Consider the following 17,122-nt stretch of genomic DNA (forward strand, 5'->3'; position numbering starts at 1 on the left):
CAGTGGCTAATGACAAGTGAAAACTCGATGGCGCCGGATAGGAAGAATCGGTAGGACCGAGTTTGGCTTAGGGTTTAGGTCATATGTGGATATGGGAAAGTAGTTGAGGATTTTGGAGCATATCACTAAGCACATGAAGCAAGAGGCTCATTAAGCAACACCTCATCCCTCCTTAATAGTATTGGCTTTTCCTAAAGACTCAATGTGATCTTGGATCACTAAAATATAAAATGAAGAGTCTTGAGCTTTTGAGCTTGAGCCAATCCTTTGTCCTTAGCATTTTGAGGGTTCCACTTTCACATCCATGCCATGCCAATCATTGAGCTTTCCTGAAATAATTATCTTGGAATAGTATTAGCTCAATGAGCTATATGTTGTCATGAATTACCAAAACCACCTAGGGATAGTTGTACTTTCAGCGGCAACTGCGAGATGAGAAGTGGAAATTTTCACAAGTCTTGTTTATATACACGAAGCATTGGTCCCGGTTCGTGCCACCAACCGGGACCAATGCCCCCTTTAGCCCTGGTTGGTGGTACCAACAAGGACTAAAGGGGTAGCATTGGTTCCGGTTGGTGCCACGAACTGGGACCAAAGGCCCCCTTCGTCCCGGTTCGAGCCACGAACCAGGACCAATGGTCTTGTGCTAGAACTGTCGCGATGCGGTGAGATGTTTAGTCCCACCTCGCTAGCCGACAGGCTTCGACAGTGGTTTATAAGCGCTGCTGCGCTGACCACTTCGAGCTCCTCTCTAATGCAGGCTTACGGGCCTAAAGTCACTTTAGCTGCCTGTGGGCCTACTGGGCCTAATGCGGGCCTGAATCCTGGCCCTTGGGTGGGTTTCTAGTCGTATTCATGCCGTGGTGGCCCAGTAGGTGGCATTTTTTTAATCTTTTTCCAGTTTTTTTGTTATCTTTGTTGCTTTATTTATTTTATTTTGTTTCTACTTACAAAAAAAGACTTACCGTTTTTCAGTGATTCTTTTTAATTTAGGTAATAAAAATAATAAACTTTCTGTTAGTGCCATTAGTTTTCCAATTTGAATAGTTTAAATTTGAATTCTTTGAAATTTGTGTGAATCACTAGTTTGTGATTAACTTTACTATAAAAATAAAATACTTACTGTTTTCAGTGATTCTTTGTGATTTTAGGTAATAAAAGTAATAAACTTTATGTTAGTGCCATTAGTTTTCCAATTTGAATATTTCAAATTTGAATTCTTTGAAATTTTTGCGAATCACTAGTTTGTGATTAACTTTACTATAAAAATAAAATATTTACTGTTTTCCAGTGATTCTTTTTTATTTTAGGTAATAAAAATAATAAACTTTCTGTTAGTGCCCTTAGTTTTCCAATTTGAATAGTTTAAATTTGAATTTTTTGAAGTTTGTGTGAATCACTAGTTTGTGACTAACTTTACTATAAAAACAAAATACTTACCGTTTTTGAGTGATTCTTTTTGATTTTAGGTAATAAAAATAAAACTTTCTATTAGTGCCATTAGTTTTCCAATTTGAATAGATTAAATTTGAATTCTTTGAAATTTGTGTGAATCACTAGTTTATGATTAACTTTACTATAAAAATAAAATACTTACCGTTTTTTAGTGATTCCTTTTGATTTTAGGTAATAAAAATAATAAACTTTCTATTAGTGCCATTACTTTTCCAATTTGAATAGTTTAAATTTGAATTCTTTGAAATTTGTGTGAATCACTAGTTTGTGATTATCTTTACTATAAAAATAGATTTTGGATTGATTCTTGTTCCTGCTATTTAATATTACTGTGTTTTATCATTATGTTCAAAAACAGTTTTAGTTATTTTAGTTTCTAACAATTTTTTTATGATAATTCTTTTTGCTATTAAAGTTTCTAACAAAAATAGTTATTTATGAAAATTCTTTTTGCTTATAATGTTTTGAACAAAAAATACTTTGATAATTTTAGTTGCATACATTATATATAATTTTAGTTTCAACAATACTAGAGGTTTATGAAAGCTTTTTAGTTGATTCCTTTTGCTATTAGAGTTTCATTCAAGTTTTCTAGTTCATTGTTTTTTCTATTAGAGTTTCATTAAAGTTTTCTAGTTCATTCTTTTAGTTTATTATTTTTTCTATCAGAGTTTCATGAAAGTTTTCTAGTTCATTATTTTTGCTATTAGTTCATTCTTTTTGCACTAAATGATCCTGAAATTGAAAAGCACTACAAATGAACTCTGAAAAGGTTGAAAGTTGGCATGGTATCATCATTTCACCCACATAGCATGTGCTAAAAAGTAGAGATGGTTACGGCAAAAACTAGATGCACTTCATGTACAAAATGGACAATCTCTTTCGAAGTATCAGGGTTTCAGACAAAAACTCATCTGTTACAAAGGGATTTCATTTTTTGAACTTATTTGAACTCCAGATTTTTTGTGTGTTCACAATCCACCATTCAAACCCACATCATCAATTTTCAACCCTTTCTGACTTTATTTGTTATTTTTCATGCAACCATTCTGCTTGTTTGCCTCAGCCACTTCGAGAAACATAATTATGTGTGTCTGTCATTGTACATCCATTACCGGTTCATATGCTTGCATTATATATAGTTATGTGTGTCAAAAACCATTACAGATTCACATGGATAGATAAGTGACCAAATTAATAGAAGTTCATCATCACATTAAACCAAAGTACATACATAGTTCAAATTGAACAACATATAGCTCTCCAGAGCATCTACTTAAACCATACATTGAAACTATGTAAAACCTTTCAATGCAACAACAAATGCGATCATAATCACAACCAAGGTAGCAATTGATCCAATGGCATAATGATACCAAGCCTTAGTATGAATGGCATATTTTCTAATCTTTATCATCTTCAACCGCATTGCATCCATCTTGATCTTGTGATCATCGACGACATCCGCAAGATGCAACTCCAATATCATCTCCTCCTCAATTTTTTTATTTTTTCCTTCAAGTAATTGTTTTCTTCTTCAACTAAATTTAACCTCTCAACAATAGGGTCGGTTGAAATTTCCGGTTCAACTACCTCCTACATAAATAAAATCTATATCACATTGGTCGGCATAATTTTCATAAACAATAAATGAACCAAATAGTTATAAAAAGATAATATATACCATATCCAAATCATAGCCAGGACAAGGGCCGACGGGGCGGATACCAAAACCATAGCACTATATAATAACATGCAATAATAACAGTAAGAAAATTAGACAAGTATCTATCTAAAGTAACAATATTTTTTCTTTCAGAAAGAAGATAAGAACAAGAGGCTCACCACGGTGGTGCCGACTACGAGGACGGGACATGACAGACCGCTAAACCTATCCAAATCTCGGGGAAAATAGAGCTTGGAGGTCGAGCTTCGAGAGGAGAAAGCTTAGCTAGTGTGGCTCGGGCATTTCATCGAACACCTCATGTGCATAGGAGGTGAGTTAAAGCACCCAAATGCCCTCCCCTCGCCGGCCAGAAAAAAAAGCACTGTGGAGTGCTCTGCTGCGGCGATGGGGTATATATAGGCAGCTCATTTGTCCCGGTTTGTCGCTGGAACCGGGACTAAAGATCCACCTTCTGTCCCGGTTCGAGCCACGAACCGGGACCAATGTATGTGGGCAGGAGCGAGGCCCATTGGTCCCGGTTCGTGCCTAAAACCGGGACAAATTGGTCCAGACGAACTGGGACCACTGCCCACAAGGCCCCGGCCGTCCCCCAGGTTCACGAACCGGGACGTATACCCCCATGGGTCCCGGTTCGTGACTGAACCGGGACTAATGGGCTGGCCAGGCTCGAACAAAAGCCCTGTTTTCTACTAGTGCATGCATCTAGAGTATTAAGTTCATAAAAATAGAGTAACGCATTAGGCAAGATGACATGATGTAGAGGGATAAACTCAAGCAATATGATATAAAGCCCATCTTTTTATCCTCGACGGCAACAATACAATACATGCCTTGCTGCTCCTACTGTCACTGGGAAAGGACACCGCAAGATAGAACCCAAAGCTAAGCACTTCTCCCATTGCAAGAAAGATCAATCTAGCAGGCCAAACCAAACTGATAATTCGAAGAGACTACCAAAGATATTTAAATCATGCATAAAAGATTTCAGAGAAGAATCAAATATTGTTCATAGATAATCTTGATCATAAACCCACAATTCATCGGATCTCGACAAACACACCGCAAAAAGAATTACATCGAATAGATCTCCAAGAGAATCAAGGAGAGCTTTGTATTGAGATACAAAGAGAGAGAATAAGCCATCTAGCTAAAAACTATGGACCCGAAGGTCTGTGGTAAACTACTCACACATCATCAGAGAGGCTATGGTGTTGATGTAGAAGCCCTCCGTGATCGATTCCCCCTCCGGCAGAGCGCCGGAAAAGGCCCCAAGATGGGATCTCATGGGCACAGAAGGTTGCGGCGGTGGAAATAGGGTGTCGTGGTGCTCCTGGATGTTTTTGAGGTATATGGATATATATAGGAGGAAGAAGTACGTCGGTGGAGCTGCGAGGGGCCCACAAGGGTGGGGGGCACGCCCTCCTGCCTCATGGCCTCCTCACTTCTTTCTTAACGTCCACTCCAATTCTCCTGAATCACGTTTGTTCCAAAAATAACTCTCCCGAAGGTTTCATTCCATTTGATATTCCTTTTCTGCGAAACACTGAAATAGGAAAAAAACAACAATTTGCACTGGACCTTTGGTTAATAGGTTAGTCCCAAAAATAATATAAAAAGGTATATTAAAGCCCATTAAACATCCAAAACAGATAATATAATAGCATGGAACAATAAAAAATTATAGATACGTTGGAGACGTATCAAGCGTCCTCGAGTAGGTAAATGATAAAAACAGAATTTTTGATGTGGAATGCTACCTAGCATAATTCTTAATGTAATTTTTTTATTGTGGCATGAATGTTCAGATCCGAAAGATTCAAGACAAAAGTTTAATATTGACATAAAAATAATAATACTTCAAGCATACTAGCAAAGCAATCATGTCCTCTCAAAATAACATGGCCAAAGAAAGTTATCCCTACAAAATCATATAGTCTGGCTATGCTCCATCTTCACCACACAAAATATTTAAATCATGCACAACCCCGATGACAAGCCAAGCAATTGTTTCATAATTTTAATGTTCTCAAACTTTTTCAATCTTCACGCAATACATGAGCGTGAGCCATGGTCATAGCACTATAGGTGGAATAGAATGGTGGGTGTGGAGAAGACAAAAAAGAGAAGATAGTCTCACATCAAATAGGCGTATCGACGGGCTATGGAGATGTCCGTCAATAGATATCAATGTGAGTGAGTAGGGATTGCCATGCAACGGATGCACTAGAGCTATAAGTGTATGAAAGCTCAACAAAAAAAACTAAGTGGGTGTGCATCCAACTTGCTTGCTCATGAAGACCTAGGGCATTTTGAGGAAGCCCATCATTGGAATATACAAGCCAAGTTCTATAATGTAAAATTCCCACTAGTATATGAAAGTGACAACATAGGAGACTCTCTATCATGAAGATCATGGTGCTACTTTGAATAACAAGTGTGGTAAAAGGATAGTAACATTGTCCCTTCTCTCTTTTTCTCTCATTTATTTTTATTTTTATTAGGGCCTTTTTCTCTTTTTTTGGGCCCGCTCTTTTTCTTTTTTTTCGTCCGGAGTCTCATCCCGACTTGTGGGGGTATCATAGTCTCCATCATCCTTTCCTCACTTGGGACAATGCTCTAATAATGATGATCATCACACTTTTATTTACTTACAACTCGATACTTAGAATAAAATATGACTCTATGTGAATGCCTTCGGCGGTGTACTAGGATGTGCAATGACTCATGAGTGACATGTATGAAAGAATTATGAATGGACTCAACATTAGTCATAAAGAACTCACATACTTATTGCAAAAATCTATTAGTTATCGAAACAAAGTACTACGCGCATGCTCCTAGGGGAATAGATTGGTAGGAAAAGACCATCGCTCGTCCCCGACCGCCACTCATAAGGTAGACAATCAATAAATAAATCATGCTCCGACTTCTTCACATAATGGTTCACCATACATGCATGCTACGGGAATCACAAAATTTAGAATAAGTATTTCTCAAATTCACAACTACTCAACTAGCATGACTCTAATATCACCATCTTCATATCCCAAAACAATCATCAAATATCAAACTTCTCATAGTATTCAATGCACTTTTTATGATAGTTTTTATTGTACCCATCTTGGATGCCTATCATATTAGGACCAATTTTATAGCCAAAGAAAATTACCATGAAGTTCTAAAAGACTCTAAAAATGATATAAGTGAAGCATGAGAGATCAATAATTTCTATAAAATAAAACCACCACCGTGCTATTAAAGATATAAGTGAAGCACTAGAGCAAAATTACCTAGCTCAAAAGATATAAATGAAGCACATAGAGTATTCTAATAAATTCCGATTTATGTGTGTCTCTCCAAAAGGTGTGTACAACAAGGATTATTGTGGTAAACTAAAAAACAAAGACTCAAATCATACAAGACGCTCCAAGCAAAACACATATCATGTGGTGAATAAAAATATAGCCTCAAGTAAAGTTACCGATAGACGAAGACGAAAGAGGGGATGCCTTCCGGGGCATCCCCAAGCTTAGGCTTTTGGTTGTCCTTGAATTTTACCTTGGGGTTCCTTCGGAATCCCCAAGATTAGGCTCTTGCCACTCCTTATTTCAAAATCCATCAAATCTTTACCCGAAACTTGAAAACTTCACAACACAAAACTCAACAAAAAATCTCATGAGCTCCGTTAGTATAGGAAAACAAACCACCACTTCAAGGTACTGTAATGAAATCATTATTTATTTATATTGGTTTTAAACCTACTGTATTACAACTTCTCTACGGTTCATACCCCCCGATACTAGCCATAGATTCATCAAAATAAGCAAACAACGCACGAAAAACAGAATCTGTCAAAAACAGAAAAGTCTGAAGTAATATGTAGGTTTCGAATACTTCTGTAACCCCAAAAATTCTGAAATAAATTGGTGGACGTGAGGAATTTGTCTATTAATCATCTGCAAAAATAATGAACCTAATCGCACTCTCCAGTAAAACATGGAAGCAAATATCGTGAGCGCTAAAGTTTCTGTTTTTTACAGTAAGACCGCAAAAACATCCCCCAAGTCTTCCCAAAGGTTCTACATGGCACAAACACTAATTAAAAGCATAAAACCACATCTAAACAGAAGCTAGATTAATTATTTATTACTAAACAGAACCAAAAAGCAAGAAACAAAAATAAAATTGGGTTACATCCCAACAAGAGCTATCGTTTAACGCCCCTAGCTAGGCATAAAAACAAGAATAAATGTAGGTATTGTCATCTTTGGTATGCAATACATAAGTGGCTCTCATAATAGATTCATAAGGTAATTTAATTTTCTTTCTAGGAAAGTGTCCCATGCCTTTCCTTAACGGAAATTGGAATCTAATGTTTCCTTCTTTCATATCAATAATTGCACCAATCGTTCTAAGGGAAGGTCTGCCAAGAATAATAGGACATGTAGGATTGCAATCTATATCAGGAACAATGAAATCTACGGGGACATAATTCCTATTTGAAACAATAAGAACATAATTAATCCTTCCCATAGGTTTCTTAATAGTGGAATCCGCAAGGTGCAAATTTAAAGAACAATCATCAAATTCACGGAAACCTAACACATCACACAAAGTTTTTGGAATTGTGGAAACACTAGCACCCAAATCACATAAAGCATAGCATTCAGGATCTTTATTTTTAATTTTAATATTAGGTTCCCACTCATCATAAAGTTTTCTAGAGATAGAAACTTCTAATTCAATCTTTTCTTCATAAGATTTCATTAAAGCATCAACGATATGTTTGGTAAAAGCTTTATTTTGATCATAAGCATGAGGAGAATTTCGCACGGATTGCAACAAGGAAATACAATCTATCAAAGAGCAATTATCATAATTAAATTCCTTGAAATCCAAAATAGTGGGTTCATTGATATGTAAAGTTTTGACCTCTTTAATCCCACTTTTACCAATTTTTGCATCAAGATCTGAAAACTCCGAATCATTGGGACGCCTTTTAGCTAAAGTTGACTCATCTCCTGTCCCACCATTATCAAGATTCATATTGCAAAACAAAGATTTAATAGGAGACACATCAATCACTTATAGATCTTCATCCTTATTATCGTGAAAACTAGAAGAAGAGACTTTCATAAGGCAATCGTTTTTAGCACGCATCCTAGCGGTTCATTCTTTGCAATCATCAATGGAAATTCTCATGGCTTTGAGAGACTCATTGATATCATGTTTAGGTCGAACAGATCTAAGTTTCAAAGAATCAACATCAATAGAAATTCTATCCACATTCCTAGCCAACTCATCAATCTTAGGCAATTTTTCTTCAAGCAAAGCGTTTGTCGGGTGGTTGGTGCGACATCTGCCAATGGATGGCTTATCATTGTGGGAGCCAACAAAACATCGTCGGTGCCTGCAAACCGGATAAGGCGAAGACATGCACGCCAGCGAATCTTACCCAGCTTCAGGGCTCTCCGTGGAGATAACACCCCTAATGCTGCTCTGCGGGGTCTCCGCATGATCACTATCTCGACGGGTAGCTACAGGATGCTCCTTGAGCTGTTCGGTGAACGGATGAAGGAGGGCAAGGCCAGCCTGCTCCTCTTCTCCTTGTGGTGTCTAAAAACTATCCAAAGAGAGATCTCCCTGCATGGGAGCCCTGGGGGGTTTATATAGGCCTACCCCCCAGGGGTACAATGGTAATCCGATTGGGCGTGGGCCCTAGCCGTCTGTGTCTATGCCCACCGGCTTCTTTGCCGACTAGTGGGGCCCGCCGACTGTCGGTCCTCTGGTCGACAGGCCGGCCCCACCGCTCGGGGGCTCTGTCGGGGGCTAGTTACTGTGGCCCCGCACTTAGTGGCGAGGGCTTAGTCTTGGCAAGCATGGCTACAATGCCGCCGCCGGGCGGCTTATCACTGTAGCCTTACCTTGTCTTATCTCCTTAATGGGGCACCTCCTTCGAGGGAGTGGACTGGCCGGCTACTGGGAATCGGCCGTACCCCAGGCCGACTAGGGGTGGCCCGGCCGCCTTCGGGTGTCTCCATGACGGATGGGACCCGCTGCCCACGGGTCGTATTGACGGCTCGCCGTGGGTGACATCATGGTCAATATGGAAACAGTGCCGCGCCGAACGGGTGAGGGTCGCCCGTACGGCGTACTGTGGCCAGGCGTACTCCGGGATTCGAGGGTGGCAGGTTTCGCTGTAGCCACGCCCCGTCTCATCGCCGTTATGTGGGTGCAGATTTTGAGGGCACGATCTGGGCCGCCTGCTGAGGGGGGGGGGCGGCTTCTTGGAGGCGGCCTTCTTGTGGCCGGCTTCGTGGAGCCGGCCCTCTCGGGGCTTTCTTCTTGGAGATTTTTAGGCCTAGGCCGCCTTCGCACAGCCGGCCTGAGGGGCAGTCAGCTGGAGGAAGGCGGGCCCATGTCTTGGAAGCTTGAAGGCTCGATTGGCCTATAATTTTTCTGAAGTTCCAGGGGGAGCCGGCTTGGCTACCCATGGTCATTTACTCCGCCAGTAGTCCCCGAAGCTGGTTGGGCTCCAAGGCAGAAAAAGGAGTCGAGAAGCTCAAACAGCTTCATGCCTTGAGGAGCCGGAGCCGGCTTTGATTAGGTGCGCCGTCTTCTGGAGGGCATCGAAGTTCGTGGGCGGGAACCAAGCAGCGCGAGAGTTAGGCTGCGGGCTGACCGCCCGCCGCCCGCGCGCCACGTTGCACCCAGTGGATGGACGGGCCTGCCAGCCCACGCGCGCGACGGGACGCCGCCACAGTCCGGGGCCCGCCACTACTGGGCCACGGCCCATGCTCGGATCTTCTGTGGCCCGGGCGGAGTGCGCACCTCCCTGCGGCGGTTGCCGCACGCCGTGGAAGCGCAACAAGCTTAGGACGTGGGAGGAGTGGGCGCAGTTAATCCCACATTCCCCCACGCCTCACCACCTCGGCTTCGCCGTACGAGGCTTATAAGTAGGGGGAGGAGGGGGAGCGGCAAACACTCGCACGCTCACCCTCGCCCGGTCCCTTCTGTTTCTTCTTCTCTGTCACCACAACTCCCCGCCGCCGCCCGGCTCTTCCGCCAACCTCCTTGGCTCGCCGTTGCTTTGCCGCGGCAGGGTCGCGTGTCTCTCCGTCGCTGCATCTTTCTCGTCGCCGCGCCATTCTCATGGTGCTATCGAGCTCCTAGGACGGCTCCAATGTCCACGATGACCACGTCGACTTTCTCCGCCGGACGCGGCGGCTGCCGGGCGCGGACTACGTGCGGGTCCGTCTCGCGCCGGAGAGGGAGATCTCGCCGGCACCAGAAGAGGACGAGCGGGTAATCTTCCGCTCGCATTGCCTGCGCGGCTTTGGCCTGCCGGCGAGCGGGTTCTTCCGCTTCTTCCTCGAATTCTATCATCTCCAGCCGCATGACCTTACTCCCAACGCGGTGATGCTGTTGTCGGCCTTCGTCACCCTGTGCGAGGGTTTTCTTGGCGTCCTCCCCACCCTTGAACTGTGGGGAGAGTTCTTCCAGTGCAAGCTTGGCACTGTTGTTGCGGGCGTGCCCGCCCCAAGCGGCACCTTCATCGCCGTGCGGAGGACGGGCGACAACAACCCGTTTTCATCCATCCCGCTGATCCAGTCGGTGATGCTCTGGCAGAAGTCTTACTTCTACGTGAAGAATATCGCTCCGCAAGGCGACTTCGTCAACCTGCCGGCTTATGTAGCCGGCCCGCTGGCTGGGAGGCAGCCTTCATAGTCCTTTCGGTCCAGGTCGTTGTCTCCACGCGGGGCCGCCTCCGTTGCCCGGCTCCGGGTGATGATCCAGTCGGAGGGTCTGTCCGGGGCCGACCTGGTGGCCACCTTCATGGAGCGCCGGGTGCTTCCGCTCCAGGGCTGACCTCACATGATCGGCCAGATGAGCGGCCGCTTCGACCCATGCCGGCTAAGCACCAAGGAGATGCCTCACGCCGAGGTGTCTTATATGGTGAATTATATTTCCAACTGCAAGCTCACCGAGGAGTGGCAGTACGGCAAGGTGCCATACTCTGGCGCCAATCCTCCGCCGGTAGTAAGGTTCTCTTCTTTTCTTCTTTCCTTGTCGCCGGGTTCATGATGGCCAACTCCTAACCAGTCGGCCTGTTTTGGTAGAATCCCGTGCTTCCGCCGGCAACCGGGGCTGCGGGGGTGGAACGCCAGTTCCTCCCTGACCGCACGATGGACGACGTTGACGACCCGGACCTGGGGGCGGCCGCCATGGAAGAAGACGTCGCAGGGGAGGGCGGCGAGGCAGGCGGCTCTGGGCTCGGGGCGTCCTTCGAGGATTGGCCGGATGATGCCGAGGCCGAAGTTGTTCTGCGTCGTCAGCCGGCGCCCGATCACCAAAGCACGGGCCCATCCGCCGCGCCGGCTCTCCATGGCGGCGCGCAGAAATGCCGGGCCGCGTCGACCCACTTCGGCAGTCGGCCCAAGAAGCCCAAGAGTACCACGGCGGCGACCAAGCGGGATGAGGCGGCCGCGAAGGCGGCCCGCTTCCGCAAGGTGGTGAAGCAGCCGCATGCGGTCTCAGAGTAAGTGTCGCTGTTCTCATGCCTTTCTTTTTTCTTCTTCTTCGGTTGATGTTTTTCCAAACCTTTTTTCTCAATTTATCAAACTGGGCCCCTCTTTCCCTTGGGCGGGTCCCAGCCGCCTCCATAGTCGGAGCTGTGTGAGGGTCTTCAAGCTCCCGCCGGGTGGATCCCCGTGCCGACCTCCTAGAGGAGACGGAGCGGAACGCGCGGGAAGTGCGGGAGGAGCGGGAGGCGGAGGAGCGGAGGGCGGCTCGAGAGGCGAAGCAGAAGTCGGCGGAGGCGCGAGCCGTCGCGGCCGCCAAGGCCCAGGTGGAGGCCGCAGACGCAGAGAGGGAGGCGGAGGCCCAGCAGAACCAGCCTCCGCAGTTCGTCATTCCCCTCCACGCCGCGGCTCTCGACACCCCTGTGCCCCCGTTGGAGGAGGCCGGCCGCGGCCAGCCGGAGATGGAGAGGGAGGTGGCGCCATCGCCGCTGACTGGAGCGGGCCGAGGAAGCCGGCCTGAAGTGCCGCCCGTGCAGCCGGCTGGAGGCGAGCCGGTCGTGGGAGGGGACCTTGTGATCTCGTCGCCGCCTCGCCGGCGTGCGGGGAACGCAACTTCAGCGTCGGACGCGCAGAAAACCGTGGACCCCGGCTCGTTGGACCAGGACCTAGAAGCGGGCAGCGATAGCTCGTCCGGGTGGACGCCAGGCGGCGGGACAGCCGTGCTGAATGTGGCTGCGCAGGACGTCCGGAACCGGCTTCAGGCCCAAGCCACCGCGCTGAAGTAGTACACCCAGGAGTTTCTCACGACGTGATCGGTTATTCGGGTGAGTCCTCCTGCTCTTTGTTGATTGCTTTTAATTTATTCCGTGGGGGCGCGTCAGTGCACCCACTAGGTGTAGTCCCCGAGTTCCGAGCCAGTTGCTGAGCAGGCGGCTTGGAACTTCTTGGAAAGCTTGATTGCCGTTTTGTTCTTACTCGCGTCCCTTGTCTTATCTGCAGGAGTACCACAACCTCCGCGCGGCCGATTTCAACTCCCAGGCCGAGGAGTTGAATCAGAAGGCCACTGATCTGACCGAAAGTCGGAGTAAGCGCTTCGTTTTTCTTTTAAGTGGGGGCGCGTCAGCGCACCCACTGGGTGTAGTCCTCGAGATTCGGGCCGACTACCGAGTAGTCGGGTCAGATCTTTTCCTAACGGCTTCTTTCTTCATATTTGCAGGGGCCAATGCTGACTTGAGGAGCCAGCTAAGCGGAGCCCAGTCTTCCCTTCGCACCAAGGAAGACGAGTGCGCCGCCCTGGCCCAGGAGCGTGATCGCCTGGCCAAGAAGTTGGCCGACCAGGAGGAGAGCCACAAGGCGGCCCTGAAGGCAGCACAGGACAGCGAGGCCGCCCTCAAAGCCGAATATGAGACCGAGGCGGCAAACTGGGCCGAGACGAGGCAGGCGCTGAGCCAAGGCTACAGCCGGGTGGAAGACTTGATTGACGGTAGGCCGCCTTCTTCTTTGCTTCCTTGCCTGTCTCCTACTATCTGATTCATTTTTTGACTTTGTGCCACTGCTTTCCTCTTTGTGCAGATTACTTTCCCGGCTACTCTGCCGCCGCCACCCAAGCCATCGAGGCCTACCGCGACGCGCGACGGCAGGCGGGGGCCGAGATCGCCCCGGGTGCCATCCGGTCACTTGAGGAGCAGCTTCTGGGGCTTCAAGCCTGGCTGCAGCCGGCCCACCGCATGCTCCGCCGTCTTCAGCACGCCGGGGCGCAAGTGCTGGCCGCCCTCTGGCCCGGCGAGGTGATCCCGCGCACCCCAAGTCGGACCGCTGACTGGCTGGAGGTCGCAGTCGGCCGCTTCGAGGCTTGGAAGGCGTCAGCGGCCCGGTCCGGCGCTGGGTGGGCACTGGAGTTCGTCCGAGCTTGGTATCTGTAGGATCGAAAGTATGTCTAGAGGGGGGGGGTGATTAGACTATTTGACCAAATAAAAACTTAACCTTTTCCCAATTTTAGTTCTTGGCAGATTTTAACTACTTTAGGACAAGTCAAGCAATCATCACACAATTCAAGCAAGCATGCAAAGAGTATATTGGCAGCGGAAAGTAAAGCATGCAACTTGCAAGAATGTAAAGGGAAGGGTTTGGAGAATTCAAACGCAATTGGAGACACGGATGTTTTTCCCGTGGTTCGGATAGGTGGTGCTATCCTACATCCATGTTGATGGAGACTTCAACCCACGAAGGGTAACGGTTGCGCGAGTCCACGGAGGGCTCCACCCATGAAGGGTCCACGAAGAAGCAACCTTGTCTATCCCACCATGGCCATCGCCCACGAAGGACTTGCCTCACTAGCGGTAGATCTTCACGAAGTAGGCGATCTCCTTGCCCTTACAAACTCCTTGGTTCAACTCCACAATCTTGTCGGAGGCTCCCAGGTGACACCTAGCCAATCTAGGAGACACCACTCTCCATGAAGTAACAAATGGTGTGTTGATGATGAACTCCTTGCTCTTGTGCTTCAAATGATAGTCTCCCCAACACTCAACTCTCTCTCACAGGATTTGAATTTGGTGGAAAGAAGATTTGAGTGGAAAGCAACTTGGGGAAGGCTAGAGATCAAGATTCATATGGTAGGAATGGAATATCTTGGTCTCAACACATGAGTAGGTGGTTCTCTCTCAGAACATATGGGTTGGAAGTGTAGATGTGTTCTGATGGCTCTCTCCACGAGTGAAGAGGAGGTGGAGGGGTATATATAGCCTCCACACCAAAATCCAACCATTACACACAATTTACCAATCTCGGTGGGACCGAATCAACAAACTCGGTCGGACCGATTTAGTAAACCTAGTGACCGTTAGGAATTTTCGATGGGACTGACATGCAACTCGATAGGACCGATATGGTTAGGGTTAGGGCATAAGTAATCTCGGTGAGACCGATTACACAAACTCGGTGAGACCGATTTGGTAATAAGCTAACCAGAGGGTTGGTCAGGTAAACTCGGTGGGACCGATTTGCTCTTTTGGTGAGACCGAAAAGTTACAAAAAGGAAACAGAGAGTTTACATTGCAATCTCGGTAGGACCGATCCGCTCTTTTGGTAAGACCAAAAAGTTACGAAAAGGAAATAGAGAGTTTGCAATCCCATCTCGGTGAGACCGAGATCCCTATCGGTAGAACCGATTTGCTAGGGTTTGGCAATGGCTATGACAAGTGGTGAAACTCGGTGGCGCCGGGTTGAAAGAATCGGTAGGGCGGAGTTTGGCTTAGGGTTTAGGTCAAATGTGGATATGGGTAAGTAGCTGAGGATTTTGGAGCATATCACTAAGCACATGAAGCAAGAGGCTCATTAAGCAACACCTCATCCCTCCTTGATAGTATTGGCTTTTCCTAAAGACTCAATGTGATCTTGGATCACTAAAATATAAAATGAAGAGTCTTGAGCTTTTGAGCTTGAGCCAATCCTTTGTCCTTAGCATTTTGAGGGTTCCACTTTCACCATCCATGCCATGCCAATCATTGAGCTTTCCTGAAATAATCATCTTGGAATAGCATTAGCTCAATGAGCTATATGTTGTTATGAATTACCAAAACCACCTAGGGATAGTTGCACTTTCAATCTCCCCCTTTTTGGTAATTGATGACAACATATAGATCAAAGCTTCGACAAGTGATAATAAGCATGAAATATATCGTTGCTTTGAGAAGTATGTGATAAGTAAGAGCTCCCCCTAAATTTGTGCATATTTAAAATTTGCTTTGGACTGCAAATGCACAAAGAGATAGAGTCATGGGTTACTCTTCCATGTCACATACATCTTGGTGGAGCGCTTAAAATGATAAGAATGAAATACATGCACTCATCACCAAGAAAAGTGAATGATCACATAAGATAGATAGGATAATATCAAGCATGCATAAGTGTAGCTTATGATCAAACACATGATCATCAATGTCTCACAGATAACGGCATAGTATCTCAAGCACTCAAAAGCAAACAAAGTTTGAAAAACCACCAAATAAAGCAAGAGAGAAAAAACAACACTCTCTCTCTCTCGAAGCCTATGATCTATACATTTTTCTCCCCCTTTGGCAACAAGTTACCAAAAAGTTCCTAGAAAATGCATAGTGCTAGATCGACTCTCAGGCTTGATCTTCTGGTGGTGGTGGAGTCCGGATCACTCCAAGGATGAAGCCTTCTGTAGACGTGGTTGGAGTTGAAGCTGAATTAGATGCTGGAGCCGGTTGGGCTGGTGCTGTAGCTGGAGATGAGGTGGTGGCTCTGGTGTCAGGAACTGGCACTGCAATCGACCTCTGAGCTCGTGGCACTCTGGCAAATGCATCAGTTGTAGTCTTGCCCTTCCTCTCCTGCATATCATCCTGAAGTTGCTCCACTGTAGACTGAATTTCTGTCACCTTCACATCTAGGTCATAGAACTTCTGTTCCATGATTCTTTCTAAGCTCTGCTGATTCTGAGTGAGGATGGCCAGTCCTTGCTCAATCCTCAGTGTGGATGCAATCAAGTAACCAAGTTGCTCTTGTTTGGTCTTCAAGAAATACTCAGATGCCTCCACTTGAGTTGGCATCTTGGCAGCTTTCTCCTTCCTTGCCTTCTCCTTCTTTGCTTGTGCTTGTGCAGATGATGGTTCATTCTCATTCATGACAACTTGATTGTCCTCAAAGTCTGGATGGATGGGCAGGTGTTCCTTGTCCAATAAGTATATGCCTGTGCCCATCTTTGAGTTGATCAACTCCTGAATCTGAGGGGCATAACCACAGCTCCTCTTCTGATCTGCTGCAGTCCTCTTGATAGTCTCTACTATGAGGCTCATGACCTTGAATTTCTGAGGTACATCAAATACATGAAGCAAATTGATTGCATGGCCTCTGATCATCTTTTGATCATCTGACTTGGGCAAGAGAGTGTGCCTCAAAATCCAATTAATAGTTGGCAGCCCTGACAGAAGATAATGCATAGACCCAAACTTGAAAGTATCAAGTGCCTCGTTTGGAATTTCCTTGTACATATTGGACATAGAGTTGTGGTCCATCTTCTTCTTGGCATAGATATCCAAGTCATCCTCATGCTCCTCTGGGGCATTGATGAGCTGTGCCCACTCAGCAACAGTAGATTGCTACCTCGTACCTTCAGACATCCATGTGATCCTTCCATCTGGGTAGAAGTGTGCTGTGGAGTAGAACTGCATGATCAGCTCTTCATTCCACTTTGTGAGCTTCTGCCCAACAAAGTCTGCAACTCCACAAGCACCAAAACTGTCAATCACACCAGGATAGTGTTCCTCATTGTCCTTGATGTACTCCCAATCAACCCATCTCATGTCACAAACTATGGGCTTCTTATCAAGCAACACTGTCTCATAGAAATCTTGTTGTTCCTTGGTGTGAAACCTGTAATCAACAGCAGTTCTTCTCCTTGAAGCATACGGGTTTGCTTCTCTCCACTTCCTCA

The sequence above is a fragment of the Triticum urartu genome, chromosome 7 (genome assembly GCF_003073215.2).
Source record: "Triticum urartu cultivar G1812 chromosome 7, Tu2.1, whole genome shotgun sequence".
Classification (NCBI taxonomy): Eukaryota; Viridiplantae; Streptophyta; class Magnoliopsida; order Poales; family Poaceae; genus Triticum; species Triticum urartu.